The 7500-nt window shown below is 48.6% G+C and overlaps 1 protein-coding gene across 1 annotated transcript in view; it reads right to left on the bottom strand.

The window, feature by feature from the left end:
• The window catches only part of LOC116225074 (adhesion G protein-coupled receptor B2-like), an 87513-nt gene that overhangs the window by 61664 nt on the left and 18349 nt on the right, over positions 1-7500 (bottom strand). The window lies entirely within an intron of this gene.

Genomic DNA, 7500 nt, shown 5'->3' with positions numbered 1-7500 from the left:
TTTCCACCAAAGCCGGGCCGGTGCTGGTTCCGGGCTGGTGCTTATGCGGTTCGGTGCTGGTTCTTATCTAACTAGGTTACTAGTTATTCACGAGTGGTTTTATTCCTGGGAGAAGGCAAACAAATTTCGATAAAACTTCTATTATGTTTCATTTTTAATACCATGTAGTACCATACCGTAGATCAAACGAGTGACAATGCAGTTCATGACGGGAGTTGACTATTCAATTCAATTCAAATTCAAAAGAAGCTTTATTGGCATGACCATAACGTTGTAGACTAGTATTGCCAAAGCATTTGGGTTGGATATATAAAAGTGATTACATAAACAATACATATATAAGTGATTACATAAACAATACATATATCTTTACACAAGTAGACTAGCTACTACCTACTTACCAGTTGCCACAACAACTGTAGCAGTACCTCACGACAGCTAGCAGCTAATGCTAGTTAGCTAGCTGCTACACGAATTTGCTTAGTCAACAGCTAATCTTAGGTGTGACATCACACAAGAAAAACAAGATAGATTGAAAGAGTTACTGTAGGCTATACAATGCAGACAAACTAACACATTTTGATGGATGAAAGCTTTCTTTATTTGTTTTAATTAGTTTGTTACTTGGTCTGTTGTCCTTTTGAACCCCGCCATCTCCAACTCTCCCCCTATTTCCTCATATATTTTAGCTTTCCTTACTGCCTCCCCAAGTTTGTCTTGCATTTCTGTTGATGACCAAATCGCTATCAATGTTTTAATTTCATCGGTGATCCACTGCTGGATGGATTTTTCATTTATGTTTTCACCGTTTTCACTCATCCTCTTGGTTGACGGTGAAAAAAAAATGGCGGCGGAAATTTCTGTTTCTGGTGCGGTAGCTCCGCCCATAACCTCGGGACGAACCCGACGTCACCGGTTCTTGTTTCTGGCCCACCTAAAAGCTGGTGCTGACTTGGAACCTGTTTTTTGGAACCGGAGCCAGCTTTATTTGTGTGGAATACCGAAGAACTGGTTCCAGAATTGGAACCAGCCCAGAACCAGCACCGGCCCGGCTTTGGTGGAAAAGGGGTAACAGTGACCTCAGAGAGAAAGAGAGAGAGAGAGAGAGAGAGAGAGAGAGAGAGAAAAAAAAAGTGTTGGGTATGCTGTTTAAATAATGCATATCTCCTCTCGTCTTCTGGATGCTCCCCTCCCTTCCTCCCTTCCTCCACTCCTCCTTCTCTCCACTGCGTTTCTTCCCTCGTTTCTCCTCTCCTGCCTCCTCTTCTTTTCATTCCTCACTTCTCGTATCCACTCCCTCCTTCTCCTATCTCTCCCTCTGTCATCCTCCCTTCTCCCTCTCCTCCCTCCATTCTCCCTCTCTTTCGCTCCCTTCTCCCTCTCCTTCCTTTCTCATCCTCCCTCCTTCTCCTTCCTCTCCCTCTCTCATCCTCCCTTCTTCCTCTCCTTCCTCTCGTCTCCCTCTCCTCCCTCCCTTCTCTCTTTCTTTCGCTCCCTTCTCCCTCTCCTTCCTTTCTCATCCTCCCTTCTCCTCCCTCTCTCATCCTCCCTTCTCCTTCTCTTGCCTCTCCCCCTCTCATCCTCCCTTCTCCCTGTTCTCCTCCAGTCGTCCTTCCCCGCTGGCCCCAGGAGAAGAGGCTCTGCATGGGGGCAGCACTGTCTGCCTGTTCCCCCCTGAAGCGTCCACGGCTCCAGGGACTCCTGCCTGCTCCTGCTCCCCCTGTCACCCAATCAGTGTCTTCAGCCTGACAGGGGCCTGCACTGGGCGACAGCCTCTAACCAGCAGCTCATTTGGAAGAGAGGGAAAGAGAAGGACAGAGAGAGAGAGAAGGAAAGAGAGGGAGGGAGGGAGAGACAGAGAGAGAGGAGAGGAGAGGAGAGTGAGAAGGGGGAGAAGGGAGGGGGTAGAGGGAGAGATAGAGAAAAAAGGGAGAGAAAGAGAAGGAGAGAGAGAGGAGGAAATAGAGGGAGGGAGGGACAGAGAAAGAGGAGAGGAGAGGAGAGTGAGAAGGGGAGGAGGGGGGTAGAGGGAGAGATAGTTAGAGAAAAGGGGAGAGAAAGAGAAAGGTAAAGAAAAAAAGGATAAAAGTAAGAAAGAAAGTAAGACAGAAAGAAGAGTGCGAGAGAGTGTGAGCGTGAAGACAGAAATAGAACTTTTCAGTCATCATTGAGTGGCTCCTGCTTCACAGCTCTGTGGGTGGTGTGTGTGCGTGTGTGTGTGTGTGTGTGTGTGTGTGTGTGTGTGTGTGTGTGTGTGTGCATGTATGTGTAAGAGAGGGAAGGTCTAACCTCATCCCCATCCTCTCGAGGACATGAGGACATGTATTATTCCCTCTCTCTCACTCATCCAGGCCTCATTACACCACCACGGCTGCCTACATAGAGAGGTCTACTCTACTCTTCACTGCGTGTGAGTGTGTGTGTGTGTGTGTGTGTGTGTGTGTGTGTGAGAGTGTGTGTGTGTGTGTGTGTGTGTGTGTGTGTGTGTGTGTGTGTGTGAGTGTGTGAGTGTGTGAGAGTGAGTGTGTGTGTGTGTGTGTGTGTGTGTGTGTGTGTGTGTGTGTGAGAGAGTGTGTGTGTGTGTGTGTGTGTGTGTGTGTGTGCGTGCGTGCGTGCGTGCGTGTGTGTGTGTGTGTGAGTAAGTGAAATTGCAATGAAGAGAGCTGTGGAGAAGTGGACATTGAGGCGGATTACTCTCCATGTGCGGTGGATGGATATGTTTGCACAGAAGCTAATGTTCAACATTTCAATATAGTTCTAGTTCATTATCAGAAGCTTCAATAACATCCTCACAGGTAGGCCATACAGCATACACACACACACATCACACACACACACACATCACACACACACACACACACATCCTCACAGGTAGGCCATACAGCATACACACACACACACACACACACACACACACACATCACACACACATCCTCACAGGTAGGCCATACAGCCATCGTATTTCTTTCTCATCATTACATCTGTACCAACACATCACACTAATGCACTGATACTCACACACACACACACACACACACACACACACACACACACACACACACACACATCACACTAATGCACTGATACTTACACTCATAATGGCTGAGAACACACACACACACACACACACACACACACACACACACACACACACACACACACACACACACACACACACACACACACACACACACTGATACTCACACTCATAATGGCTGAGAACACTTATGTTCATATCTGCATCTTTCATTGCCAACAGACAATAGCTGACCCATCGAAATCTATACTGACTGCAGCAGATTAGTGGCCATTGAATACTGAATGGAAATCACCGCTCTGTATGTATTTGTGTGTGTCTGTGTGAGCGTGTGTGTGTGTGTGCGAGTGGTGTGTCTATGTGTGTGCGTGTCAGCATGTGTGTCTATGTGTGTGTGCATGTGTGTGTGTGTGCGTGTGTGTGTGCATGTGTGCGTGTGTGTGTGTGTGCGTGTGTGTGTGAAATCACCACCATAACTCCTTCCTCACATAAGGCGGTCCACAGTGGGAGGAGTGGGAGGAAGAGGAGGGTAAAGAAAGGAGAGAGGAGGCAGGGGCTGATTCTATTCCAGCTGGTTCTGTGTGGCGTTCTCTCTCCCTCACACCGTTAGTTCATCACTGGGCTCCGTTCTGGTGTGGAGAAACCATGGCCACCGTTTCCCCAGGGGCCGAGTGGTCCCCCCCCACCCCCAGTCCAAGCCTTCGCCTCAGCTGCCACTGAAACACTGCCTGACTGGAGGACTGGGAGAGTAACCAGCCGAATCCGACCAGCTGGGTCTCCCCACGCCCCCCTACACACACACACACACACACACACACACACACCTCCCATTGGTCCTCCTGGTTGTCTGGACCCTCCATCAATGCATCAGTCATCCTGCTTACACACACACACACAAATGTGAGCACACACAAACACACACACACACAAACACAATACATAATATACACAAAAACTCACTCACACACACTCACACTTAGGGTGACCAGGGTGTGTTTTATTTACCCGTCGCGCACATGAGACGCTGCTGTATTTAATTTAATTTTCTGCTGCTGTATTTAATAGCGCTGTGTCAAAGGCAGCAACCAAGGGCACTTTCTACCCCGACAAAACGAGCCATGCTGTGTTACCCAGCGTTGCAACTATGGCAACTGAGAAGGCAATTATTTGCGTTCTTGTCAAAGAACTAAATCAGTTTAAATACCCGGTTTAATTTTTATTAAACCCTTTATTCTTATCTTGCATTTGTAAAGGCCTTTAGTTGGATCCATTGTGTGCACGGCACACTTGCTCCAGTGGGGTTGAGCTGCATGAGGCCTGCTGCCTGTCATGGGCCTGTAATGACCAGCTCAGCACTGGTAACATGGCCCACATTGTCCCACACAAACGTCCTCGTCTGACGTTTGGTCTGTCAGTCTGTGGTCACCCTACACACACACACACTGCTTCTGGTCACCCACACACACACACCGCCTCTGGTCACTCTACCCCTACACACACACCGCCTCTTATCACCCTACACACACACACACACACACACACACACTGTCTCTGGTCACACTACACACACACACTGCTTCTGGTCACTCTACACACACACACCCACACACACACTGCCTCTGGTCACCCTACACACACACTGCCTCTGGTCTCTCTACACACACACTGCTTCTGGTCACCCTACACACACACACTGCATCTGGTCACCCTACACACACACTGCTTCTGGTCACCCTACACACACACTGCTGCCTCTGGGATGGACACGATGAAGCCATAACTATCAAAGATGTGATCACACAGAAGTCAGAAGCCACTGTCTCTCCTTTACCCTGCCCCCTCTCTCTCTCTCTCTCTCTCTCTCTCTCTGCATTTCTCTCTGTCTGCCTCTCACACACAGAAACACACACACACACACACACAAACACACACACACACAGAAACACATTTGTTCTCTCTCTAACTCTAACTTACTCTCTCCGCCTCCCTCTGTCTGTCTGTCTGTCGATATCACTATTACTTTCCCTCTCTCTCTCTCTCTCTCTCTCTCTTTTTCTCTCTCCATCCCTCTCTCTCTCTCACTGTCTGTCTATCTGCCCCTGAGACTGTCATGAGCCAGACACTGACAGTGACGAATAGGAGACTGCACATTTCATTTTCAACACCCTTTTAGGCTACTCCACAATCAATAGGCCCAGCAACATTTCCAAAATGCACGAGCATCTGATGCATTGTACTCCTCCTGAACACTGTCCAGGCTTCAGACACACACACACACACACACACACACACACACACACACACACACACACACACACAAGCTTCAGACACACACACACACACACACACACAAGCTTCAGACCGCTTCGCAGCTTGAGGTGATGAGGGATCACTCAACAATACTTGGCAACCGCATATTTCATTGTTCACAGCCTGCGATAACTGGGGCCCTCCCTGCACCAATCTGGCAACCTGGCAACGGCGGTGAGCGCGGGAAGTCGGTTATCGAGTCTGCCGACACCTGCTGCCCCTGCCGAGATAAAATGGTCTAAAAACACAGCAGCGCCACAGTGGGAAGCCCCACAGCCGAGCTGATCATCCAGGATGAGTAACCTTGCACCTAGCCATCACAGCCGAGCTGATCATACAGGATGAGTAACCTTGCACCTAGCCATCACAGCACTCAACAGGATGCCCCACAGCCGAGCTGATCATCCAGGATGAGTAACCTTGCACCTAGCCATCACAGCCGAGCTGATCATCCAGGATGAGTAACCTTGCACCTAGCCATCACAGCACTCAACAGGATGCCCAGCCACGCGGAGAGGCAGACCACCCGAGGGATGTGATGGGAGAGAAGAGATGAGAAAGACGTGTCAATCGGGAGGTGACCAGGAGGAGGAGGAGGAGGAGGAGGAGGAGAGGAGTAAAGAACAATCAGCGGGAGGATCCAGTGAAAGAAGGAGATGGACAGAGAGAGAGAGAGAGATAGATAGATAGATAGATAGAAAGATGGATGAATGGATAGAGAGAGAGAGAGAGAGATAGATAGAGAGAAAGATGGATGAATGGATAGAGAGGGAGATGAGAAGAGAAGAATCAGTGGGAGTATGGGCGGGGACGAGTAGACAGAGATAAGGGACCGTCCCCTCCCAGGGGTCCCCAGTGAGCAATAAGGGACTCAGGGACAGAGTGGTGCTCCAGTCCTCCACTTATATTCACATCCACACACACACACACTCTCACACACACACACACACACACACACATCCACACAAGCACACACACACGCACGCAAACGCGCATGCGAACACGCACGCACGCGCACGCGCACGCAAACACGCACGCACAAGTACAAGTACACGTACACGTACACATACCCTTACATAGATAGAAATGTATTTGCATGTATGCGTGTGCATGTGTGTGTGCGTGTGTGTGATGCTATGTTTATTTGTGCAGGTGAGCAGCTGCTGCATAAAAAAAACCTCCACCAATTACTCTCCCACTCCTATTGTTTGCTGTTTGCATCAGTACCAGCTGATTAGCTTGGCATGGCTCATTCAGGCTTCATGTACCAGGAGCCTCCACTCATTCCCATGTGCAGTGGCCTGTGGCCTGAAACCACGCTTTAATCCAGGGAAGGGAAATAAGATCATCATTCTTTTTTCTATTTTTTATTTTTTTATTTTTTTTGCTGTACAGTAGCCACAGTTGGCTGAGTCAAAGACTATCACTGCTTGAATGCATTACATTATAAGCAAAGACCACAGTCTTCATGTGACAAAGAGACACACACACACACACACACACACTCACACACACACACACACCTGCATTAATACATAATTAAATTGTGTCATATTCCTCAGAAGTGTGTGTGTGTGTGTGTGTGTGTGTGTGTGTGTGTGTGTGTGTGTGTGTGTGTGCCGTTTCAGAGGTGGTCTCTCCATCTGTTGTGGGTCCCAGCCCCAGGTGGTGATGTGACACCTGATACTGACCCACATAATTACCTCTTTACCACCCTACACTGTCTTATTCTTCTCCCAGACAGAGTGGAGCGAAAGACACAAAGAGAAAGAGAGAGAGAGAGAGAGAGAGAGAGAGAGAGAGAGAGAGAGAGAGAGATGGAAGAGAGATGGAAGAGAGATGAAAGGAGGGAGTGAGGGATAGAGAGAGATAGAGGGGGGAGAGAGAGGGCAGAAATAGAGTGAGAAAGTCATAGTTAGTTAGATAGACAGAGTCAGAGAAAAGATGGGTTTGAGAGAGTGAGGAGGAGAGAAAGTTAACAAAAGGAAGAGTAATAGAAAAAGCTGGATGGGAGAGAGAGAGAGAGAGAGAGAGAGAGAGAGAGAGAGAGAGAGAGAAAGGGGTATAGAGAGGAGGACAGAGGGAGAACAAACAACAGCTATCTGCAGTATTATCTGCCGCATTTCTTTGCTCTGTGTGAAGAACACGTGTTG

This window comes from Clupea harengus, chromosome 19 (genome assembly GCF_900700415.2).
Source record: "Clupea harengus chromosome 19, Ch_v2.0.2, whole genome shotgun sequence".
NCBI lineage: Eukaryota > Metazoa > Chordata > Actinopteri > Clupeiformes > Clupeidae > Clupea > Clupea harengus.
Note: the sequence above shows the minus strand (reverse complement) of the source record. Positions and strands in the feature narration are given on the sequence as shown.